The 25,624-nt window shown below is 48.2% G+C and overlaps 2 pseudogenes; one reads left to right on the forward strand and one right to left on the reverse strand.

Moving 5' to 3' along the window:
* The first annotated feature begins 314 nt into the window (after positions 1 to 314).
* Positions 315 to 12,445, forward strand: LOC142041486 (olfactory receptor 52B2-like; annotated as a pseudogene).
* Positions 12,446 to 15,017: 2,572 nt separating this feature from the next.
* LOC142041620 (olfactory receptor 51L1-like) lies at positions 15,018 to 24,895 on the reverse strand (annotated as a pseudogene).
* Positions 24,896 to 25,624: the final 729 nt, after the last annotated feature.

Below are 25,624 nucleotides of genomic sequence, written 5' to 3' on the forward strand. Positions count from 1 at the left end.
CCAGCGCTGGCCAGCAGGCAGAGCTCCTTGTGGGGAAACTGAGGCACCGAGCAGGGCAGCTGCACCCAAAGTGTCACGAAATGCTGATGGCAGGGCAGCATCCCCCTCAGGAAAGGGGGTCGTTTGCTGTCCCACACCCTGCTCCTACACCAGGGGTACAGCAAGATACAGCAGGAGAGCTCTTGGTTTCTCAGCACTTAGAGTAGATGCATTAACCCCCACAGCACCAGGTCCACCCTGGCATGAACCATGATGGCAGCAGGGGATGCAGCCTGGAGACCCCTTCCAGAGATGCCCTCCTTTTCCTCCTGGCCTCCCTCTCCCCGGAGAGTCAGGCCAGGCATGGTTGGGTTAAAGGAGCTCCTGCTCTGTGGCAGGGTGATGGATAGATGATTCCTAAAGGTTGTTTCCAGCCCCACTTCAGTTCTGTGAAACTGGAAGGAAACCCTGGAACAGGTCCCTGGTCTCTGGAGCAGACCAGAGCTATGTGGCCTTGTGTCCTGTCCCCAAAAGTGGCTCTCCATTCCCTCTCCAGCCTCTGCCGGCGGTTTCTGATGCTGCTTTGTCACCATGAGAGGATTGATCCTGTGGGCTGGAGACCTGCAGCAGGTGACTTGAGGTGGTCAATGAACAGCCAAATCTTCAGATTCTAGGGAGCTGAAAGGAGCATGTGAAGATTTGTGTGAAAAAGTATTTTCCTAAAGTAGTTTTCCAATCATTACCACAAACTAATGCAAACATCTGTATTTTACTTTAGAAATGTCAATTTTTTATTTATTGGACTTCATGGCAGGGGGGATTGCTCGGTGTTTTCTATAAATCCTCTGCTGCTGCAAGCCCTGATGGTCAGGAACAGGCTGCTTCCTTGCAGCGGAGCTGGTGGGAAGCTCAGGATGGTCGTGAGCGAGGCAGGTGAGTGGGCTCTTTGCTCTGTCGTGGAAGATCGCACTGTGCTGCTGAGGAGGGCTCAGCCGGGTCCCGACTCCTCGCAGATGTGGACAGGGTCCATGATGCTTGCACCTGCAAACACCCCTGTCACCCTCCTGCGGGCCAGCTCATTTCAGCTACCCGAGGTGGGGTTGCTCCAAGAAGCTGTGCTCTGTCCCCTTTCCAGAGGGCTGGCACAGAGATGGGAGACCTCTCAGAGACCCCAAACTCTCATGTTTCCCTGCTTGCGAAGGGGAATACGCAGCCCTGCATCTGCTCAGAGAACCACTCTTTGTGCTAGAGAAGGGTGCAGCCTCTTTTCCACTCATAGCTTTGTGAGAACACTCATTCCCAGTGAAATCCTAGGGTGCAGCTGTGGAATTTGTCATTTTCTGGAGTACATCAAGCTGTAAGAGTTAAAATGAGTCATCACTTAGAAAAGCAACCAAAAGGATTCACCCTTCTTTTGTGCTTTTCCTGACAGGCTGTGACATGTGAGCGCTCAGTATGGATCTGATCTCAAATTTGGGAGGGCCTTGTACTCTGCCAGCCCAGTCCCAGCTCACGCTCTGCCTGCTTGAAGCAGACTGCTTGCTCCAGTGCGTGCTGCGGTGGGGAGCGTGCTGGTTTGCTGCATAAAAGGTGGATGAGACGGGGGACTCCCCCAGTTCTTCATGCATGCAACTGATGCATCTAGCACAGTGTGTGTAAAGCATAGCCAGAGCTCTGGAGGAAGAGATGGGGCATACCAGAAATTTAGGGCAATTAAAAACGACCTCTGACAGTTCCTGTGCTCTCAGGGTGGAGACTGAACTGGGAATTGTGGCTGCTTTAACTGATCCTGTCAGCTGTTTGTGTCTGAAGATAACTTTCTCCCGTAACTCCTCCTCCTTCCCCTCCATGCAATGTGGGGGGTGACCTTTGATAAGCTTCTCGTGAGGACTAGAGAAAACTCCCACACATTAAAGTCTGCAGCTTTGTGCGAGCCCAGGTCAATCCGTGGAACTTAGTCTGTCTTTGTAGTTATCCAAGGGTGCTGCATTGGGCCATAAACCTGTGTACTGAGACAGGGAAGGGCAAAAAGAGAGATGCTGTGGCTTAGAAGCCTCATGAATTTGAGGAAAGAATGGCAATATTTCTGCAATTTTCTGAACAGATAGATTAGATATTTTTAAAGGTAATGGTTTTACAGTTATTTAAGTAATTTCAAAAACTCTTCTAGACTTACAGGTGGATATTCCAGATAAGGTGACATAAACCTCCATAACAGATCTCACTTAGCTGTCAAAACCACTCATTTCCAGAGCAGTTTCTTAAAAACCCTCTTATGCACTCTTTCAGTCCCACTGCCTCCCTCTCTCTTGCTTTCCATGGGATGTCCTTATAGGAGAGGGGGGGGAAAAACCTCTCTGGAAGATGTTAGAAAGCTGATGCAGACCACACTGAGCTGACCTGGGGCAGTGGAGACCTCGCTGATACATGCTAAGGGTGCACTCACTGGCTTTGCTCCCTACAGCCCCTGAACAAGCACCCAGGGGAGCCTGGGAACCCCTGTGGTAGATGGTCCTTCAAAGCCAGACATGAGGACCAGAGTTAGGCACACAGAGAAGCCTGCAATTACCTTGGGGAGAGGACTCTAGAGATTACAGTCCTGGAGTCCTGTCCACATCTTTCTTGGCAGCATGAGGCAGCATGAGTTTACAGAAAGAAAACTTTCTGTAAAAGCAGTTCCATCTTTCCTCCCTGTATTTCTAGCGGAAGGATGTTCAGAGACATTCTGCTTTTATATGATGTCCTTGTAATTTCCAGTTTACATTTATCCATGTACAATTTACACACGTTGCTTTGTGAGTAATCACTATCCTTCAGCTTAAGTAGATCTTTTTCCCTCCATGTGTTTGTAGATGGCCTGTGTTTTGTTGGTCTAAAAAGGCCAGGCTCTACTGGTCTCCATTCCTAAGAAAGTTGTGCTGTCCGTGATCCACCGGTTTGGCAAACACGTGTCCCCCCAGGCCTACGCTTTCACAGCCAACATCCATTTCATTGCCCCACTCATCCTGAATCCTATCGTTTACAGCATGAAAACCAAAACGATGAGGAGATGGATACTGAGGATGTTCTGCCAAAGAGGGGTCTGCAAGTCCAGGGCTGCCATTTGCCTGTAAAGCCAATATGACGGTCACTGCTGACTGTCTTATGCAAGGTTCAAACCCCAAGAAGACCAGCCAGGAGAGGGTAACATGCCAAACACTTCTGCTGATGTAAGGATATAAGGAAGGTAAAAGGTATATGGAAGGTAAAGAATACGTAGATACCTGCGATGTAAGAACCATGGTTTATAAGAATATCTGGTTAAGGGCTCTTCAGCAGGTAAACAGAGGCCAAAGACAGGAAAAATAACAAATCATACCTAGATACACAAACCCAAGACCCCAGGAGATAACAGAGACAATAACACAGACCACAGCCTTCAGTCAGTGATCAAGGGGTGGCTGGAGGAGTCAGGAGGAAAGAGGTTCAAGCAGAACTGCTGAGAAGAGGGAAAGAAAATGATCATGGGTCCTCTGGGAAAGAGCAAACTTAGTGCTGGATATTTGATGGGGCTTGTGTAAAATTTTAGGTGGGATGATTTAAGGGGCTTGTGGAAATGTGCAAAATATATTATGGACCAAAGGCAAAGGAAAGGAGGGATCTAGGTGTATCAGGAAGGAACCAGCACGGGAAAATGTAGGGAGACTGGTAAAGGGGCTGATCAAGTGTAAACAAGTTGCTGGCCAATACACTCTCCAGGCGATGCACCTGATCACCATAGCCTGTCCTGTCTGCTCATTAAACTCACTTCTGGCTCTTTCCTGAGTGACCTTACTGTCTGTGTACAGGGGTATTACAAACAAACATTAAGCTGGACTAACTGATGAATGGGAGGAGACCAGAACCTAGAAACACCCAAGGCTGGCACTGGAGAGTGAGCAAACAGGGCCCAGGGTCTGGGCATGGATCTGGACAGCCTTCTGGTCTGCTCCAGGGTTCAAGGGACCCACGGATGCAAGAGTGTCTGTGAACCAAGTGGGCGAGGGTCGTGTTTTGTCAAGGAGGAATGGGGTTGGGGGGTGCTGGTCATGTCTACATGAGCACTGCTGGTGTCAGTGTGGGTGCCAGGGCAGGCACTGCTCTCTGTGACCACCCTTTTGCCCACCTGGGACTCTGTGTGGCCCCAGGGAGACCAGGCTGGTCACTGGACATTCAGACTTGGTCCATTGTATGTGAGATGGAGGTATGTGAGGTGGAGGACAAGGGCGATCAGGAGCAAGGGGGGCCAGGTCTGGCAAGATTCAGCCCCTACAGACACAGCTGGACTGGCGTCCCAAATGGGGGGCTGATAATAGAAGCAGCCCCCCAGGTCTGCAAGGGGAACCCTTTCTATAAAGCAATGACTTTTGGACTCTCTGACATGAACTAGAAGTGTTGTCTTCTCTTTAAAACACAAGTGTTTTCCTCCCTAGGTTTTTCTTTGTTTCCTCTGGAGCATTTTGCCTGGGTTAGGCTACAACACCAGATTTCTTGAAATAACTGTCATTCCTGAATTAGCATGCACTAATTAGTATGCTGGAGTTTCCATAAGGCACTGCAGCACAACGCCTCCTCAGACTGGCTCATTTAGACTTAGAAGATTGATTTCTTCCCACCTGAGCTTGTGGGGTAGAGCTGTTTCAAAAGGAGCTGTTCTCTTCCAGCTGACCCAGAGGTGCAGGCACTGTGTAAACTATCTGTGGATGGACATTTTAAAACAGTTCAAACATTTAAGAATTGGTTTTGTGTTTCCTGCCAGTGTTTGTTATAAACTGTGCACCCAGCACTGTAACAAGTAACATCATCATGTCCTTGGGAGCACTGTTATTGGGAACTATAAGTATTTTTAAAAGTGGTCCAGTGGATTCCCCTGGCCTTTCCAGGCTCAGACCCCTTGGCACACACCTATACAACCCATGAAGACACATATATGCCTCCTCTCATGTATAATGAAATTACAAGCCCCAGCTAAAGACCCTGGAGACCAGTAATTCTGCTTCTTCCAGTACTGAAGTTTTGGGTTGTTCTGGTGAGAGCTTCAGCCAGACAATCTTTGCCCAAGAGCCGCCTGGCAGAGCTGAATTTTTTTGCCAAAAAATTTCTCTGGTGGCAGTATCTTGTCCCCTCACCTATGACAGTCTGAGCAGAATGACTATTTCTTCTGGCTCCCCTCTCCAAGTGGACAAAAGGTAGTAAAGGAAGAAGAAGGAAATAGGGAAAAGAACAAGGAATGATAGCAGACCACAAAGCCAGGCCAGGGGCTGCTTACTTAAACATCTGCTCTGCAAGAACTGGGCCTTGATGGCATGTGGCAAGCAGGTGTCAGGAGGACCACAGAGCTTCCTGGGGTGGTTTGCAGGGAAACTGCTGGACACGGCTTTTCTGTGCAATGGGAGAGCACCAACTGACGGGGCCAGGCTCCCCTTTGCCAAAAAGTGGCATGTGTTTTTATGTGGCATGGAAGGAGTTCTCCACTCCTCTTTCCTTCCACGGAAGGGAGCAGCTTTCACACAGCACATGTCAGGAGAGGACAGGAGATAAAGCCAGGACCACCACGCGTTGCAGCATAGCCCTATCCATAGCTAAGCGGGGCCGCATCCATTGGGTCCATCTCACGGGTGAGACCCGCTGCCCTCAGCCTCGGGGCTGTCCTCAGACCCTCCCCCTCGGCCAAGAGCTCTGCAGCATGTTGTGGACGGCAAAGGCTTCTACAAGCTCAAAAAGCAGCGAGATGAATTCACAGGGCAGCAAGCCTTGGAGACCAAACCAGCCTCTCTGGCTGAGGAGCCCCGCGGCTTTTCTGCGTCGAGGAGCACCACGGCGCGTTTGCCTTGTGCTTCAGCTCTTCCCCGGGGACCTGCTGGTGGTCAGGCTCTCGGGGTGGTCAGAGCTCCGCCGGGCTCCCGCCAGCCCTCCGAGCCCAGCCCCGCGGCCCCGGAGGGATTCCATCCAGCGCGGCGCGGGAGGGAGCCCGGCGGCATCGGCCGGGGCCGGGCACCGTCCCGCCGGCCGGGAGCGTCGCCAGCAGCACCGGGGAGCTGCCAGCTCGGGATCCCGCGGACTTCCATCCCCGCTTTCCGCGGGGGGGTCTGCCGCGGCTGGGGCTGGGTACCCCGGGGAGGCGGCGGGCGGGCGGAGCGCGGCTCGTTGCTTCCCTCTGCTGGCTGCTGCGGGAGGTGGGACGGGGGAGGCGGGATGCGGGAGGCGGGATGCGGGATGCGGGAAGCGGGATGCGGGATGCGGGAGGTGGGATGCGGGAAGCGGGATGCGGGATGCGGGAGGTGGGATGCGGGATGCGGGATGCGGGAGGTGGGAGGCGGGAAGCGGGATGCGGGATGCGGGATGCGGGAGGTGGGATGCGGGAGGCGGGAGGCGGGATGCGGGAGGCGGGAGGTGGGATGCGGGATGCAGGAGGTGGGATGCAGGAGGCGGGAGGTGGGATGCGGGATGCGGGAGGTGGGATGCGGGATGCAGGAGGTGGGATGCGGGATGCAGGATGCGGGATGCGGGAGGTGGGAGGTGGGATGCGGGGTGCGGGATGCAGGAGGTGGGATGCGGGAGGCGGGATGCGGGATGCGGGAGGTGGGATGCGGGATGCAGGAGGTGGGATGCGGGATGGGGGATGCGGGATGCGGGAGGTGGGATGCAGGATGCGGGATGCGGGATGCAGAAGGTGGGATGTGGGATGCGGGATGCGGGAGGTGGGATGCGGCATACGGGATGCTCCCAGCCCCCGCCGCCCCCGGGCCCCGCTGGCCTCAGCCCACGGTGAGGAGCTCCTCATGTTAAACAAGGACGGGGAGGGGGCATATCTCTGGTTTGGGGACCACAGATGAGAAAGCAAATCCCTGGGGTCACACAGGTTGCCCCATGCCAGATGCACCCCATAGGTTCGTTATCCCATGTCAGGACCTTCACTGAAAGGTTGTTTCTCCTTTTGTTCTTCCTTTTCTCATTTTCCTCCTTTTTCTGAAGCAGGGAGACAGTCCAGAAGTAAAGTCTCTATGACAGGGTCCTCACCTGAGTGGCTTACTGAAGGCCTTTTGCAGAGGATCCCCGATTAAGCCTCTGTCAGAGAAAGGATGCATGCGCACAGAGACCTGCACACCACACGCACCCCGAATACAGCTGCTGCATTCAAAAAGTGGCTGTGCTTTGATTTTGAGACTTTCAGGTTGAAAACCCAAAAGCTGAGGAACTTAAACCCCATGCCTGCTTTCCAGACCTGAGCTGAAGCCTGCCGCCAGCGTGGGACAGGAGAGAAGAATCCCTGAAAGCTGCTGGGCAAAGACAAAACCTGCTGTCCTGGGGACTGCTCTAGGTCCAGGTGCTTGCGTGCAGGGTGAGAGAGAGAAATGAGGTGAGACCAGCCCCCCCAGCCTGAGACCCCGTGACATCTATGTGCCACTGACTCACCCACAAGGAGGGATACCCAAGTTAGGTGTGGGCCATAGATAATTCCAACTTTACCAGTATAAAATTCATTTTCAGGCATTAGAAAGCAAGTATTTGTCTGCCTGTGCCACAGATATGTCAAGTGGGCGACTGAGGCTTGGGGACCTTATTTAATTAAAACCATGAATACTTACACTAGAGTCAATCTGAGCCAGGGGTTATATGTGCTACAATATCTGCGCTGGCGCTGGACAACCATAAGGCATGCACATGCCAACAGCTGGTGACAATGACTTTTTGCAAATAACCCAGTTTTGGGGAGCTTGAAAATCTAATCTTGAAACATTGATTCCCAAGATGTCAGGTCACAATTTTCCTGAGAAAGAAAAGGAAAAAAGAAAAAAAGGAAGAAGAAAGGGAAAAGAAAGTATCTGGCTGAAAAAGAAAATATCTGGCTAAAGTCAATCTGTCTGGGTTCATTTCAGCAACTAAATCTAGATTTATTGCTTAATTTAAGGTACCCAACTTTTATTTTCTTCACAGTTTTATTAGTTTCCATTCCCTCATGACCTTTCTCTCTGCTCACCCACTTGTTGACCATTCCTACTCTTTGTTAATATTGTATTTTCTTTTTATGCCCCCAAAGAGAGTCCTAACAGAGTACAAGCCAATGCTGAGTGCTCAGGCCAGGAATGGCAATGAAAGCCTGCTGCAGAGAGCAGACACATTTACTGTATTAATCACCTTGGTGCTTGAAGCAGCAGAGCCTGAACACCCACAGAAGCAGGCAGAGCAAGGATAGAGGCAGTGATGGCAGCAGATCTTGTGTCATCTCAGTAGGGTTGGCTGGAGGAGGTTAGCATCACTCATCTGTGTGTCTTCAGCCATCCCACCTCATCCCAACCCCACTGTGAAGGGGATGATGATACAGCACTCCAAAGGCTTTGTGCGCTTCGTCCCACGCCATGATCTGCAGAGGCAATGGAAGGTAATCTCTCACCAGGCAGCTCACATTAAAGGAGTTCCACTCAAACCCCCATTAATTTTGTATGCTTTCCATGACACTTGTCCAAGCAGCACAGACCAGAACTCTGCCACTCCCAGCTGCATGTGAGCCCCATGGGGACTCAGGGGGAGCGTATAAATATCACCACCTCCCTGCTGGTGTTCCCTCAGGTTCAGAGGCAGATATCCTCATTCCTCGCTGTCATGGGAGCTGGTGAGTTATTCGCAGCAGCTGTCATTCGGCAGGTTTCTGTGGCTGAGGTGCCTGATTTGATCTAGAAGGTAAAATTCTGCAGTTGGGAGAAACACCCCTGGACCACTCCAGTCTGCAGCTTTAGGCTCTGAGATGAAAAACACCATTTTCCAGGCAGGGTTTGTCATGTAAATGCTGCTACTTTGGCTCCAGGGTCCTTCTCTGACCTGAAGGGTGTGCTACCTGCAGCATCTACCTGCAGGAGAGTTTCCCAGGCTCCACCTGAATTAACATTTCATGCAGGAGATCACAGCCTGGCTCTAAAAACCTGATATCTACCTCATGACCTCATGCTGCCTTTCATGTATAATTCCCAATAAGGGGACTGAGATGTGCATTCAAAGAAGCAGAAGACTATCAGCAAAGTTTTCCGCTGTCATCACCAGACAGGTTATTGCCAGTCAAAGCAGCTGGAGACCGAGCCCTGACCACCCGTTGTCTGCAAAGGGTTCATGGCTCTTCTTCACATTTCGACTAGTTTGACTGATGCTGCCCTCACGGGTGGCTTTGCTATTTCCCTGGAAATACTGCAAATCACCTTCTGGGTCAGGCTGAGCAACTTGCAGAGGAAGGGGAAGCACAGACAAGAGTCCCAAGGTAGCACCAAGGAGGAAGGCTGCAGCAGTCCCTGGCATGCACAGAGACGATGCTGCATGCACAAACTCTGCGCATGTTGGGTCACTGGAGCATTTGGGTTGGTTTGGTGTGCATCTGGTGGCAGAAGTGGCCAGCTGAGACCAGAATAGGAAGACGTGACACAGTGTGGGGCAGATTATGCTAGGGTAGCACTGCTGGGTTCTATTTCACCCAGCTGCAGTGCAAATGGCCCCCCCACCCCATTATGCAGCGGGGCAATCCTTGGGCTCTGGCATGAGCAAACACTGAGGGTCCTGAGCTCCTCTGTGCAAACTCTGCCAGGATTGCACAGCTTTCCTACCAACAGCTGTGCTCTGCCTTAGACCTTTGCTTCTGACTTTGCTTTAAAATTCAGTCGCTGTTCTGCCTCTCCGGCACATGGTTGTTCCCTGAGATCACCTACTCTGCAGGGTGCTGATCTTCCATGCTGCTTTGTTTTGCACAGGTTCATGGATCATCCTTCCATATTGATGTGATGCAGACAACAGTAAACAGCCCTGTTGACCTGGATGCTGTGCAAGCCTTCCCTGCCTTGCAGGGATCCTAGTCTGCCGTCATGGAAAATGTGGTGTGAATTAGTGAGGAGAGAGGTGAGGTAGGTACTGAAAGAAATAGCATGTCATATAAAATCAGTGTCAGTCAGTCCTGACTTGTCTCCTGCCTCATATGCTTTTGGGTGCTACAGAACAAAAGCACAATAAATAACAGCAATTGGAGCTGGAGGGGCTGGATTCCTGGGTGCTTTGCCAAGTTTTGCACCAACTTGTGAACTTTGGTAAATCACTTTGCTGGATTTCAATATCTGAGGCTACAAAATACACTTTTAAATTTAATTTATTACTTGATTTGTAGTCAGTATCTCAAGCATGCTTCCCCGGCATGTGGGGGAGTGTTTTTTTAAAACACTTTGGGATCTAGAGAAATAAAGTGCTCTAGGGAAACTCAGGTAGGTTTTTCTGTATTATGAACTGTGCTCCCTACCTCTTCCCCTATTTTCACTTACAGGGAAAGGAGCCCAAACTAATTCAGTTATCAACCTACCATGGTGGCTATCAATCAAACCAGCTTACAGCCTGCCTCATTCCTTCTGCTGGGCATGGCAGGCCTGGAGGACCTGCACATCTGGCTCTCCATCCCCTTCTGCTTGGTGTACATCTCAGCGCTCCTTGAGAAGTTCATCCTCTTGTTTGTCATTGTGACAGAGCGAAGCCTCCACAAGCCGACGTACCTCTTCCTGGCCATGTTAGTGGTGGCAGATCTCGTATTATCCTCCTCCACAGTGCCCAAAGCCCTGAGCATATTCTGGTCCCTTTCCAAGAAGATGTCTTTCCATGCCTGCCTTACCCAGATGTTCTTCACACACCTGAGCTTCATTGCAGAGTCGATCATTCTGGTGGCCATGGCGTTTGACCAGTACATGGCCATCTGCAACCCCCTGTGATATGCCACAGTGTTCACGCACTCGGTGATAGCCAAGATAGGGCTGGCTGCAATAGCCAAGAGCTTTTGTGTGATGTTCCCAACAATATTCCTCCTTCAGAGGCTGCCATGCTGTGGACACAGCATCATGCCACACACCTACTGTGAGCACATGGGCATCGCCCGGCTGGCATGTGCCAACATCTCTGTTAACATCTGGTACGGCTTTGCCACCACCCTTCTGTCCCCAGGCCTGGATATTGTGCTCATTGGGGTATCGTACGTCCTCATTCTCCGGGCTGTCTTCAGGCTCTCATCCAAGGATGCCCAGCTCAAGGCAGTTGGCACCTGCAGCTCTCATGCCTGCGTTATATTAATGTTCTACACATCAGCATTTTTCTCATTTTTCACTCATTGCTTTGGCCACAACGTCCCTCACCGTGTTCACATCCTGTTGGCCAGTCTCTATGTGCTCCTGCCACCTATGCTAAACCCCATCATCTATGCTATGAAAAACAAACTAATTCGAGAAAAGGTGTCCCAGGTACTCTTCAGGACTGGGCAAGTGCGGTGACAGGGATGCTTTTACTTTGAAAGGAAAGCACAGAGAAATGCTCTGGACCAAAGAAGCAGGGCATATGCATGTGAAATAACACAGTTTCCTACCTTTTTTAGACTCAGCCCAACATCACTGCTGATCAGATTTCCTGCTAGATGTTTCCTCAGACTAAATTGCAACACTAATGAAAAAGGAGAAGTTAGTGGGGAACCACAGACCAGAATTTGGGCTGATGCAATCTGGTGTTATACCATTACCGTCAGAGCTTTATCGATAGGTTTGGTTGGACCTACATGGTGATGAGATGCATGTTTTCTGCTTGGACTCTGCCACGGCCAGCTCCCCATTCAGTGCATGTTTCTGTATCTTGTATCTCCATGTTTTCAGAAAATATCAAACATTTTCCTAGGTATAAGCTGAGAAAAACATATTGTATTGTATTAAATGCAGGAATTACTGATCAAGTTTCTCTGACCTCTTCAGTGCAAGCTAGATAAACATAATCAATCATTTAAATTTCCTACTGCCAAGAGTCAGCACTGCTGCCTCTGCATCACTGAATTTTTGCTAATTTGTAATGGTTGGAGATCTGCCCCCAAATGAGATCTTTTTCAGGAAAACAAAACCAAACCCAGAAGTTTTTATAAATGGGGTGAATCATTACAAAATGGTTTGTGGCTCAAAGTTCTGCATCTTCCCAAAAGCCACATTCAAGACCACACAGGTGAGCAGGTCACTCCCCGTGCAATGGCAGCATTGATGTCTGTCCTCCCCTGCTCTGCATCCCACGTAGCTCGTGATGCTGAGCAGTGGCTTGAGCTGCCCCTCCAGACCCTTCCCTCCTGCCTGCCACTGGCAGGATCTCCCTTCTCCAGTGACCTGGTTGTTCTCATTAAACCTGGAAGCTCTTGATATCCCCATGATTGTTGTGTCTCTGTCAGACTTGGTAGAAAATAACCAGAAAATTAAGAGTTTATGTGGGAGCTGACAGACAGACACAGATGCATACACCTTGCTTTCTTTGATTTACACAGGAAGGTGAATCAGCTGTAAAAAAATATGAAAACTGGAAGAAAGGGGAGGTTGATAGGGATTGGTATGAATACTAATGTAGGAAGTGTGGGAAATTCATATAGGGTTGTTTGGGTTTTTTTCACACAGAAAAATCCATAACCAGGAGAAAGAAGGACTTTAAGAGAGATGTTTTCTAAGCAATAACTGAAAAAAGATAATTAAGAAATTACTCAGTCACCATATGGACAGTGAAACTGTCAGTCAGGGTGGAAATGCTCAGGAAATGTTTGCCTTGAGGAAAAAGCCAGGTGCTAAAGTTTTACCATGTGCAAATGATGAAATATCCTCCCTCCAGGAGTCCCAAAGAAGACATTAAAACAATAAATACAGGAACTTTCTCAGATCTGTGGCTGCAGATGATTGCTGTTTAAGAATTTTAAAAGATCTTGGTGATTTTGCTGCCATGCAATGTGTACACATTTCTACTTGCAGGATGACCCACACAGTCAGTCCACAGCTCCATCGCTGCAGGGACCAGCCAGAGCCAGCCAGGGGCTTTGCCGCTGAGACGTGGTCCTTACCTGTCCCAAACCCCAGGACCCCAATGCTGCCAGGTGACAAGGATCACTCACACATGACTGAGTGCAGGCTCGTGTCAGAAAGAACACTTGCTTTCCTGCTCAGCAGGTCCCCCTGGTCCCTGTTGGTTTCTGATTTGATTGCAATATTGCTAAGCAGAGACATTGTCCAACAAGCAAAAAAAAAAGGAAAAAAAACCCAACAGTATAAGTTCCTCCTATTTGTGGGGCAGGAGCTGAAGCAGAGAATTACAGAGAAGTGCATCATGTCTGCAGGTAACGGAGAGCTTCTGGGAAAGAGGGTAGCTCTGGGAATTTTCTGGCGGAGCTGCAGCCTGGGGCTGGGTAGGTGGAAAGGAGAAGATGGACCAGTGGGTCGCAGGGCCAGGAGAAGCAGCTGGAGCAGAGTGTTGGGAGGGGAAGGTGGGAAGCCCACACTTGGGACTACCAAACATTCCTGGGCAGCCCAGATTTCCCAGAGACATTTTTGAAGCTCTGCTGGGATGGGGAAGGGCTGGGGCCAGATCCCACTTTGGTCTGGAAGTCCCTTCCACTTGTGGACCAGAAAATCCTTCATTTCACCATCCCCAACAGAAGCAGATACAAGAAACTCCCCATCGGTATGGTAATGAGAAATCTCATGGTCCTAGGACAAGCAACATTGATCACGCAAGGCAGGGCCATGTGATGAGTAGGGCTAGATCACAGCAAGGACTCAGGGTGATAAAACAACTCTCTGAAATTCATCAGTCCACAAGGATCAGCGAGAGACCTCTGTGTGTTAATCCACCTCTGCCTTCAGCATCCAATGTGAAACAAATGAAAGTGCCTCTGAGCAACCAGAGCCCAAGGAATTCCTCTTTCCCTCGAAGGCATGCAATTAGTAGACCACTAATGCTCCTCAAGGATGGGTCTTGACCATGTATGTCTTGTCCTTACTACTATCTCTGTCCCACAAAGCTGTGCATCAGCTCATCCTTTCAGGGTCTTCAAGGAAAAAACAGTGTGAAGTATGGTTCAGCCTTCCCATGGCACATTCCAGGAGATGGCAGATGCAGAACCTTTGCTCAGAAAGGTGTCTGGAGGCAAAACTTGTTGAGCTCACACCATAGCATAATGGGTATTAAATACTGGTGAAATGGGACATTTGAGTGCCAGGCAGAAAAAAACAACTCCTCTCTGCTCCAAATCCTGTTTGTTTGTTTACATGGAAATAGAAATACATGATAAATCATGGCTTAATCATACAGGCATTACTAAGGAAAAACCCCAGTTCTCTCTGTTCGTGGGCTGACAGCCCATCCTGCGCACAGGCAGCAGGGTTTGGTATGCCCTGGGAACACTGGGCTCACGGTGCAGACATGTACTTGTACTTTTGTGCATGAAACCCCAGGGAGACCTATGGCAAACCCATCCTCATTGTGGGTCTCACAGCTTACCCAGTCTGTCTGAGATGATTCATCCAGCAGGAATCCCACCTCGAGGACCTCCCTTGTCAGCTCCTCTGCAGACCCACAGACCTGGTTCTTAAAACTGCCTATCTCGTGATAGCCTGCATTTGCTTTTGCTGGTTAATCTTTAACTCTCCTTTATACCCACTGAGAATAACTGGTCTTACTGATAACCCCTTTCTGATCCTTGTGATGGTTGTGTTCCCTAATTAACTGATACAAATTGCTGATATTCCTAGCATAATATTGGTGGATATATCCAGTACTCTGCTGCAACATTTTAAACTTTATTGAAGTATTTATTCTTTCCTTTTTTTTTACCAAAGAAAGCTGACAGAACATCATTTTCCATTAGACATTATTGTAAGAGGAAAATCAATAGAGAAAATTATGTTTGGTTAAAATATTTACGCAATTACATCACTCGGAGTTATATGCATTTCTTCTCCTTAATAACATCTTATGTGTGCAATGCAAGAAGCCGCATCTGACCATAAAAATGGCACATCTTTTAACTGGGATTTTATTGCTCAAGTCTTAGCAGTTATTCAAGTTGGCACCAGGTGATGAGTTTGCCCTTAAACTTTTAACCTAATTCTCGTTGCCCTTCTGAGCTGTGTGACTCCTCTGCCACCTGCAAGGCTTCACCCACCCATGCAATCATGGTCAGACCGCTCAGCTCTGATGCAGCTCACAGCATGACTGTGGAGTCACATCTGGCTTCTTGAAGCTTTCTGGTGGTTCGGGTTACAGATCTGTTTGGTTTTCACACTGTACACGATCAGGCTCATCATGGTGGGACCAGCAAGCAGATGTTGGCGATGAGGATGTGAGCAGTGGGAGAAGCACTTTTTTCCAGACTTGTGAATCATGGACAGACTGATCACTGTGATGTCAAAGATTAGGACAGCACAGACGTGGGAGGTGCAAGTGTTCAAGGCCCTGGACTGCCCCTTCTTGGATGCAATACTCAAGACAGTCTTAAGGATCATGATGTACAACAGAACAAGTAACAGTGAGTCTAAAGCCATTGAGGAAAGAGCAAACACTTGAGCCATAAATGCCGCTGTCTCATAAATGTCACATAAATGTGACTGAGCCACCCTGATGATATCCTGGTGTAGATAAGAAAGCGTGCAAGAGACCATTTGCTCAGCAATATTGCAGCACCTTCAGAAGAAAGGAGGCCAGGAACACCAGAAATACCACCTGGATGGTCAACCCCACACCAGTCTTGGTGCCACGGAGACTGTCAGGAGCGATGTATGCCTCAGGGGCTGCAGATCACGGCAGAGGTCAAAAGCCAGAGCCATCAGCACAGCATATTCGATGGTGGAGGTGTGGATGAAATACACCTAGTTGAGGTATGCATCAAAGCGGACGGCTTGGTAATAAAACCCACACAGCCCAGGCTCCAGCATCTCCAGCCTGTCACTGTCTGCTGTACTGGAAGACCCAAACTGGACCTAGTGCCCAGATCCGGTCTCAGCAGTGCTGAACTGTTGGGGAACCGCTGCCCCGCACAGCCTGCGTGCCCCAGCACCCCCAAAGACCCACCACTGGCCACCTCTGCTGCAAGGTCTCCTGGTGATGTTGGGGTAACTTGTACGCACCGGGACCCCAGGCCCTTTTCCACAGATCTCCTTTCTAGCCAGACAGTCCCCATCTAGAATAAAAGCATCCATTAAAACGAAATTTAAAACAAAATCTGTGGGACAAATCTATTCAGACCCAAGGCCCCCTGTGGCAACAGCATACTACGTCCTCAAGCACTGCTTTTATTTGTGCTAATTTTCATTAATAATAACAACTGACTGTTATGACTCAGCTGTATATTTGAACTCTGTGGGATTTACTTTCTAGAAACCTCACATTTCATAATCCCTGAACCATTCTGACTTCAGTAAGATTATCAATTCACAACCACTTGTATTTACAATCCTACTATCTCAGCCGTCCCAAATAGCTTTGATGCCCACTTACAGCCTCCTCTTCAGGAGCTGTGATCAGTGTAAGTCACAACTAGCAACCCTCTCATAGAAATACCTCCCCCACTTCAGTTGGAAGTCCCTCTGTTACATATAGTAAAGTGATTTTTTTTTTTCTTTTCTGGAATTTCCCATGGAAGAACAAAAAAAAAAGTCTCCTGCCAGGCTTGATTGTCAATCAATCTTGAAAGCCTTTTTGTCAGAAGTGTGATATCCATACTTCCCAGAGACAGACAGAGATAACCATTCATAAAACACCTCGCATTTCTAGCAGCACTCACAAAATTAATACAGCCAGCTGCTGTATTTTTCACCAAATCATACAGTTTACACCTGAAGGGGAGTTGAAATCTAAATACTCAGAGTTGAGTTTATCTTACAATTCATGAGAAAGTAAAAACGGAAAGGATCAAGAGGCCAAATTGGTCAGTGATCAGATCACATCTCTCGTAGAGCAATATCACACACGTCCCACAGGCAACATGGCTCTGGATGCAGCCCCGCACAATGTCCCTTCTCTCAGTACCACATCACCCATGACTGCTCTTCAGTTTATAAACACCACTATAAACTCTCCAGTCTTTTCTGCTATCTACTTGTGTTTTTCCTATCCTGAATGTGAATTTTATTCTATTTGTGGTTTGGTGGGTTTTTTTGACCATTCCTTCAGTTTTTCAAAACTACCCTGGGCACTAATATTTCTTTTTTCTGTGCTTCTGGAGAGGCTGTGGATTTAATAAGTATTTCTTTGCTCTCCTACCCAGGCTAATATAAGGTCCAGGATGCTCATTTAGATTCTCATTTCATCTTTCTTTGCAGCAGCACAAGAAATGGGATTTGAAACTTCCCCATAATGGTTCAAGCTCAGCAATATTCTCTGGCTCGTTTATGAAAATACTATGTCATATGCATGCTAATTCATCTCAAAAATTAAGAGATACTCTTTTCCCCTATGTACAAACTTTGTTACCCTTCCACACAAGAGAAACGATCCGATTGATGCAGTTTGTATTTCATAAATCCATAAAAGTTTCTGATTGTCTCATTATTTGCCAAAAAACATTATTTGATCATTCATTTATGTATAAATTTTCTAAGGATTGTGACTAAATTTTAACCTAGAGTCTAGATGCAAGGGTATGAACATGTGAGGGAGTCCCTAGCCAGTGAATTGCTGGCAGCTGGGAGGTTTTTCCAGCAGCATCATGAAGTTTGGTGGTACAAGGACCTGCGCCCTGTCCCCAGGGCGAGCGGTGCAGCCCAGACTCCTCCAGGCTGTTAAACTGTGCACGACTCCAAAGATAGTGACCATGACCAGCCCCCGGCCAAAGATGCCCCGAGATGGTCCCCACAGCGCCGCACATCCGACACCCGGGCTCCAGCCCCTGCCCGTGCACAGGGCAGTTTGCTTGTACAGACTTCGCTTGTGCTGGCCCCCTTCCTGTACTTTCCTACTGGCTGCTATTAGAGTGTTCAGACCTCCTTTTTTTCCAATTTTAAAGACTTTTTTCCTCCACCTTTTTCCAGGTTTGTGCTCTTTCCTCCCTCCATCCCCCTGGTATCTGAACAGCAGTGAGGAGATAAAATTGCTTTCTTTAGTAATATTTGAGGCTGAGATGAGGCCAGTCATCAACCTCAATATATTACTGTGAAATAGAAATGGGACCGTTGCCTTTAGCAGAGTTTCTCCAGATTCATGCTAGCTTCACTGAAGAATATCAGGGTCTAAATTCAAATAAGGGAGGACAGGCTATGTATATCACTTCAGGTCCCACCATGCACAAATGACAGAGTGAACCCCAAACTTTTAGAGTAATTGGAAAAAGTTTCAAGAGCAAGATATTAGTTTTCTGTTGATGACTAAGAGCAAAGTGAAGAATCTGAAAGATAAGACCCATCAATAGAGTGATTTTTAAGCAAACATCTGGATAGATGGATGCCTAGACAGATGTTTTCTTACACAGGAAAATGGAGCATCTGCTGCGGCCAGTGCAGCAGAATCAAAGCATTCTGCTTGTCATGATCTTTGTGTAGCACTAAAAATCCCTTAAATGCATTTTATATGAGAGGTGTATGGACTCCTGAGGGAGGATTTATCATGGAGCCTGGCAATCCCCATAGTAATTTACTCAGCTGGGAGTCTCAGCTGATATTTATCTCTTTAAACTGCAGATCACCTTTAACATTGCACAAGCAGTGAAACACTCCTGTGTGTTTATTCAGTCTAGAACATTCTTTGCCTGTTTCAACTTCTGTGCTTAATTTATTTTCAGTATCTCATTGATTGTAAAAGACAGAAATGGAAGAATTCACTACAACAGACTGCCGGTGGTTCACAAGTATGCTCCTGCTGAAGGGGGGGGCTGTGGCAAGGCAAGCCAGGCACTGGCCCTGTTTAAACAGAAGAGCAAACATTGTTATACACTTCTACATCTTCCCAATACAAACCTCCCACGGTAACAGCATCAATAACTAGTAAATCCAAGGAGTGCAGACTTCACATCTTCCGAGCCTTTTATATACATATATGGAAATGTAGTACTCAGATCACCACCTAAAATTCTATTCTTTATGGTATTTACAGATACAGCCCTTCTGCTGGACCTTGGATCACCACCACAGAGGCCAGGTTCCACTTTTAAAGCCACAGATATAAACTATTTGGCCTCTATATTTGCAGCTTACAGCAAGCAGACTGCTCCTGCCTGCACATCAGGAGGTTGCTTTGCTGCACGCACGAGCTCTCTTCCCCATGCCCCCTCCATCCCCTGGGGTGGATATCCACCAGCCTCCCTCCTCCTGCCTTTTGGGGGAACCAGTGACTGGCCAAATACTGGGGTCTCCAAACATTTGCTTCCCAAGTTAAGATCAAAGCAATCTTTAAATCCAAATACAGGTTGAGTAGAACTACCCTTGCCCCCTTCCTGCCCCATGGTGGGCTGTCAGCACTCCGCGGGCTGAACACCTTGCTCCAGAGGGGCCCCCGAGCTGGTCCCACAACTGTCCCATGCTCCCAAGGTGCAGCAGGCAGCTGGACCCCATCACGGCATACAGCATTAACAGCCCAAGTGACCCACAGTGACCGAGATGGGACAGAGTACATCTTAAGTTGTCTAAAAGGGAGAGGGACAGACAGGGCTGCAGGCTGTGCCTGGGAAGGACGCATAGATTGCAGATCCAGATGCCAGGCTTTGGCCACTTGCTGCAACATCTGTATGGGGATTTGCACAGCTGTCCCATGGGCCAGGCTAAGTGTCTAGTGTGGGAGACTGGATCAGCCACGAGGGTACTGGTCACCCAGTCCCTCTGCTGGAGGAGCCCCCCCCCAGTTCGGTGGCACTGGAAGGAGGGAGAGGATCAGAGCTGCTGGACTCGTCACGCTCCTCAACCTCCTGCTCTGCCAGTCTGACACTCACCACTGCCACGCCATGCTGACGGCTCACATGGGGCTCAGCACCAGCCTGACCACAGCCATCCCCTGCGTCTGCCTGTCTTTCTGCAGCCAGCACTGAGCAGAGCAAAGGTGGAGAACTCAGTGCTGCACAAGTCCCCAGGGAGGTGGATGGGTCTTGCACCACAGGAGACTTCCCCAGGCCCTGCTCACTCCTGCCGTCCTTTGCTGATGCTCTGGGGCAGTGAGACAGGTAGACATGCTCCTTTTTGTGCATGTCAGGGTGTGGAAAGAAGATGAGGCAGAGCCTGTCCAGGGAGGGAAGGAGGAATGTTTCTGCCATTGCATTTCAGCAGGTAATCACCTTGTGTTCAAAGCAAACAGAAAACATCCAGCTCTAGCGGTTGGCAGGCACTGCAGTGTTTCAGCACGCGGCCCCGCAGCCACACCAGTGCCTGCAAACTCAGCGCGTTCAGGGTGGAGAAGGATCCCAGTCACGCATGAGTTACAGACACCAAAGGGTCTGCACAGTCACATCCCACTGCACTCCCAGATCTCTTGGACACAGCACGGAGCCAGGCTCTTGGGGTGGCTGGTTGCTGATTTAGGCAGCTGCTGCACTGAAGATTTCTCCTACAGCTCCTGCCTTGGGGATGGTTAATAAAGACACAGCATCCCTCCTGCACTGACAATGCACATCTGTCCCCAAGGATAGGATCCCAGTGCTGGTCTCTGTCAACAGCCCTTCATACCACCAAGGATGAGCAGAAAAAGCTTTACTGGGTTGGAGCTGGGACCACTGGGGAGGACAGTGTGGCACCCTGGGAGGGCTCCTCAGCCAGCTCCTGGGACATGGCCAGGGACCGCAGGGCAGCTGTGTCCTCCAGAGCCCCCCACCCGTGTGCACCAGGGTCTGGAGGATGGAGAGCCCAGAGCTCCCCAGCAGCGGTGGGGGCACACATCTGCCCTGCAGCCCCAAAGGCAGCTGTCCCAAACAAACATGGGAAAACAAAGGAAACCTCACCTCATCTCAGGGCTGGATTTCATGGCAGCCAGCAGAACACCATAAAAATGAAAACTCCCGATTCCACTGGATGCTAAAAACAGGCATTAAACAGAAACGTGAGATATGTGCCATAAATCTCAGAGCCATTCTTCTTAAGCTATATTTAGCTGTGAAGATTGCTACCTTTCAGACTGGAAGAACAGCTTGCAAGTTTGAAAGATTTTTATAGTTTTTCTGACTGTAAGTTCATCTAATAAGAGACAGCACATCTCACCACAAACTATATTTGTCTGACATATTTGCAGCTACATACTTACAGTAGCTAAGTATTTATAATTATATTTTTGTAGCTACAACAAACACTACCTCTGCTAGCTCTTCCCTCAGTTTCTGCAGTCTTGACTGGTACAGCTGCCAGCCGTCCTGCCCATAGTCTCCTCATGGCCCCAGATTATTTCTCAGGGACTTATGTCCAGCAGTTTTCTTTGCACTTACTGGAGCAGGATGCTTTGGCTGGCATCAAGGATAAAGCCTGTTGACTGATGCTCAGGAAAGAGTCAGATGTGTTTCACATTCATTTCAGTTAAGGACTGTTAGTGAGGGAAGGGATGTGCATCTTTTATTTCTCAAATTCCTCCTAGCTTGGGATGTGTGGCCTTCTTGCACAACAGGATTGGAGACCTGAGCAAAAGGAGGAGGTGAGGTTTCAAATCTTGTTTGCAATTCTGCCCTGAGATGCAGGGATTTCATTTTGCTTTAAAATGCTGTGCTGAAAAATACTATTAATCAGTATACAGGCTTTTCTCGGTGCATGTGTTTTCTAAACAGCTAAAAGTGTCTAACAATGAGTTAGAACTATTTAAAAAAATAAGTATTGGTAGAAAAAGACAGTATGGCTGAAGAATAAGACCTCAGATTGAAATGAGGACATACGTGATGATGAAAGCATTTCCAGTGAGCAGTGATGCTTTGTCCCTCGTGATTTTATCAAGTGAATAATTTTTCAATAAAGTGTAATGAAAAAATCCATGTATTATTCAAAATGTTGTACTGCCATCTCAGTGTGGCTTTAATAAGTGAACAAAGTATAGCAATCAGGTATTTCTACTTCTCAAATGTGAGCTAGGGGTCACAGCCCCATACAACAGAGACGCACTGACCTCTTCCTCCGTGCTCTTGGCCCCCCCAAGGACGATGGTTTCTGTCTCTGGTCCATACCAAAAAACACAGGCTGGGAAAATAGGGACCTTCAGAGTCCAGGCAGGGTACCAAAGTCAGACAGGAGGTTCCTTGTCCTGGTGAGGATCCTGCTATTTCAAGGAAAGAAGAAACACAAATCTGTATCTGTGGGCATGAGGAAACTCCTCGTTGAGTTCGCAGCAGCAGGGGAAAGGAGCAATGATGCATGATCATTGTTGTGTCAGGGGTTGCACAAGAAACTCAAGGCACCCTTAAATCTGAAATTCTCTCCAAAATGACCTGCAAGATGCAGGGGTGATACAGAAAGTGCTTTATGCAGCCCTGAACCACCATCACCCTGAGACAGGCAGAATGGAGAATCAGAGCAAGGTGCTCTCAGAAGCATTGTCTGACACACAGGTTTCCCTTGTGCTTCGAGTCTTTGTGCATTGAACAGAGCAGGTCTGCTAAATTTTTTATTTTTTTTTTTTTTTTACACTTAAGGGCTAGTGCCCCTTTGCATGCAAGATGGCATTTTAACATTGCCTGTTGGCAAATCCAAAATGGCTTTAGGATTTACCTTTCAAGGTAAAACATGGTGTGGTTTTTAACCGTGACTATAACTCACCACTGGAACAAGTGACAACAGATGGTGGTGAATGCTCTCCCTGAAGGAGTTTCATCCAGAGCCTTCCTAAAAGATCTCTGTGCCACAAAATAGTTTGTGTGGAACACAGAGTCTTTGGGGGAATTGTTAGAGCTGAGGTAACAGATGACATCAGACCCATCCTTTCAGCTGTCTTTAAAAGCTGTGTCCTGCAAGTCAGAAAGAAAAAGCATATCTAATACAGAGGAAAAGGAACAGAAAGAGGCAAAATTGCTGAAAAACGCCTGCCCTGGGAACCCTCCCAGCCCTGACTCTTCTGAAGCTCAGAGTGGATGTGTTATTGATAGGAAAAGTTTCTTGACTCCATTGTCTGAATTTTAGAGATAGTTATAGTGTTTTGCAGCTGGCTGCACACAAGCTACATAGTGTCTGCCGCAGCTATGAAATACATATGATGATAAATATAGTTGTCTCTTCTACTCAGTAATTCAGTATTTCTAGAAGCCCTTTGCTATGGTTAACACTGGGGGGCAGCTCAGACCCACACAGCCGCTCGCTCATTCACCCCATGGTGGGATGGAGAGAGAATCGGAAAGGTAAAAGTGCAAAAACTCATGAGTTGACATAAAGACAATTTAATAGGCAAATTAAACCCACCTTCCTTCTTCCCCACTCTTTTATTGCTGAGGACATCCTATGGTCTGGGATATCTCTTCAGTCAGTTGGGGTCAGCTGTCCCAGCTGTGCCCCCTCCCAGCTCCTTGTGCACCCCAAGGCTATTCGCTGGTGGGGCAGCATGAGGAGCAGAAAAGGCACTGAAGTTGAATGTCAGAAAGAGAATGGCTACAGCCAAGCCATACCAGTTATTGAATGCAAGCAGATGTGCAGACATTGATCAGACAACAGGCGATGGCAGCCCTCCTAAGAGGCATCTGCACAGAGCAGCCAGCCCAATCCTGCCTATCCTGGCACTGGTGAGGACCGAGGAGTATCTCAGCAGGTAGCAGATGGCCACACAGTCATGAAAGGCCATGACCAGAAGCACAGAGGACTCCATGAAGGAGAAGGAATTAAAGTAAAGCTGAGCAAAACAGGCTCTGAAACTTGAGAGAGACAAACCCAAATCAGTGATGGACAGGAAACAGCATACAAGCTCATGGGGGCTCAGATCAGTCCCGATGACAGAGGATTGTGCAGTTCCCTACAAGTGATGCAATGTAGATGTGAGTAAAAGGGATAGAGAGCCAGACATGGGAAACCTCCAGCCTCCAGATGCCTGTTGGGCTGAACAGCATGAGAGGAATGAGAGAAATCGGTTCTGCTGCAATATGACATGATGAGCTAAAGCACAAAAAAGCAAGGTAATCCTGTAACCAGTGAACCAAATAAAAAAGCATGAACTAGATGTGATCCAGTATCATAAATCTGCCAAATCTAAGCAAACAGATATACGTTAGGCACTCTGGCTCTTTGAGAGTGCTGCAGTACAAGCTCTTATTTAAATGAGAGCTTGATGATACAGAAACATACCATTAAAGATGTAAACATTGCACTTCGCTGTGGCAAGAATAAAGACCACATACCTACGAGCCCAGTAACTTCTTCATTTGCCTGTTACTGTGATAGAATATCAACACGGAATGTTACTGTTGTTGTAAACATCATTAATCTAAGGAAAGGGGAGGAAAGTTTGCAGTTGTTCCCCAGATAAATAATGACTAATCAAATGTACTGGGTGAAGCAAAGCCATTTGTGCCAATTTTATGTGCATCCATGGCATTTCAGGGCTTCTGCTTTACGGAATTGAGAGACCTTGTGTCACTGATACATGTTCTTACTCCAGGAATAAATAGGAGCCTCTCCTTACATGATGAATTTGGCAGTGCTGCCAAGTTGTCTAGACTCTGCCCTGGCTGCTTCCAGTCCTGCTGCTGGAAGAGATGCAGTTTCACACCAGCTGTGGCTTCGCTCTCCTCTCCTCCCACACAACACAGGCTCCAATGCCTTGGTTTCAAGGAGCCCTGAGAACTCAGCTGAGGAACCACATCTCCAGGTGCTGATATATCACCCACCCCTCCCTTGCCTAAACACAGCCAGGGAATATACTCCAAGTCTTTACACAGATTGCCCATACTTTACAACAGACTCTTGGAGAAACAGCTGACAGGAGAGCTGTATTGCTTTTATAAATACGTAGTGCATCCACACCGGGACAGCACAGAAATGCTCCATGTTCGTTTTATCCGTGGAGAATTTCCTAAGCACCCAGAAGGTGCACAGGACTTCTAATCTGAATACCTTTCAAAGAGCAGTAAAGCATAATGAGACATCACAATGTAAATCTGAATAATTCATACTAGACATGAGGTTCTGATTTTATGCTGGGCAGGTAAAACTGACTTGAGAGGATTTGCCATTGTAGTTGGGAAGCAGGTTTCTGAAAACACAGCATGCTTTGAGGTAGCAGGGGAGACACAAGAAGTTTTAGCTGCTGAAGGCAGAAAAGTTTGGTAGCTCAAATAAAACCAGGAGCACATTTTTAGTCATGATTTTGCATCATCCACTGCCTGTTACCAATGTACTAACACAAGGCTTCAGCCCAGGGTCTCTTACCCGAGTTGAAGTCCAAGTGCTGTCTCTTGGTGCACATGAAATGGTGTGGAGCACAACAGGAGACTGCAAAGCAGGGCCAGGGTTTGCAAGTTGAACCTTTTGTTTCCGTCCCTGCTCAGCAGCTCCATGGTTAGCACTCAGAAGGATTTAAAAGAAAAAACACAAACTGACAAGACACAGGAACAACCCCTGCCATTCCTCAGTGCACATCCAGATAACATCATCATGCTAACATAAATGTACTGCAGAAGAGTCAAAATAGAGACCCCATAGCCCAGTACCACAGCAGGGCCACTGCTGGCCACAGGCTTTGTACTGAGTTTGCAAGGTCTCAGGAACGAGGCATGCCAGGTTTGCTCTCTTTGAACTTGTCCTGACCTGTCTGGAATTATGTTTTACCAGATTTAGCACTAATGACAATTTTTATTCTGGCTATGGCTTTTGCTTACCATTGTATAATACAACCACAGTTTCAGTTTTATGCAGACAGTAGCAAAAAGTAGCTATTCTGTGCTGAAGGACACACATTTATA

This window comes from Buteo buteo, chromosome 18 (genome assembly GCF_964188355.1).
Source record: "Buteo buteo chromosome 18, bButBut1.hap1.1, whole genome shotgun sequence".
NCBI lineage: Eukaryota > Metazoa > Chordata > Aves > Accipitriformes > Accipitridae > Buteo > Buteo buteo.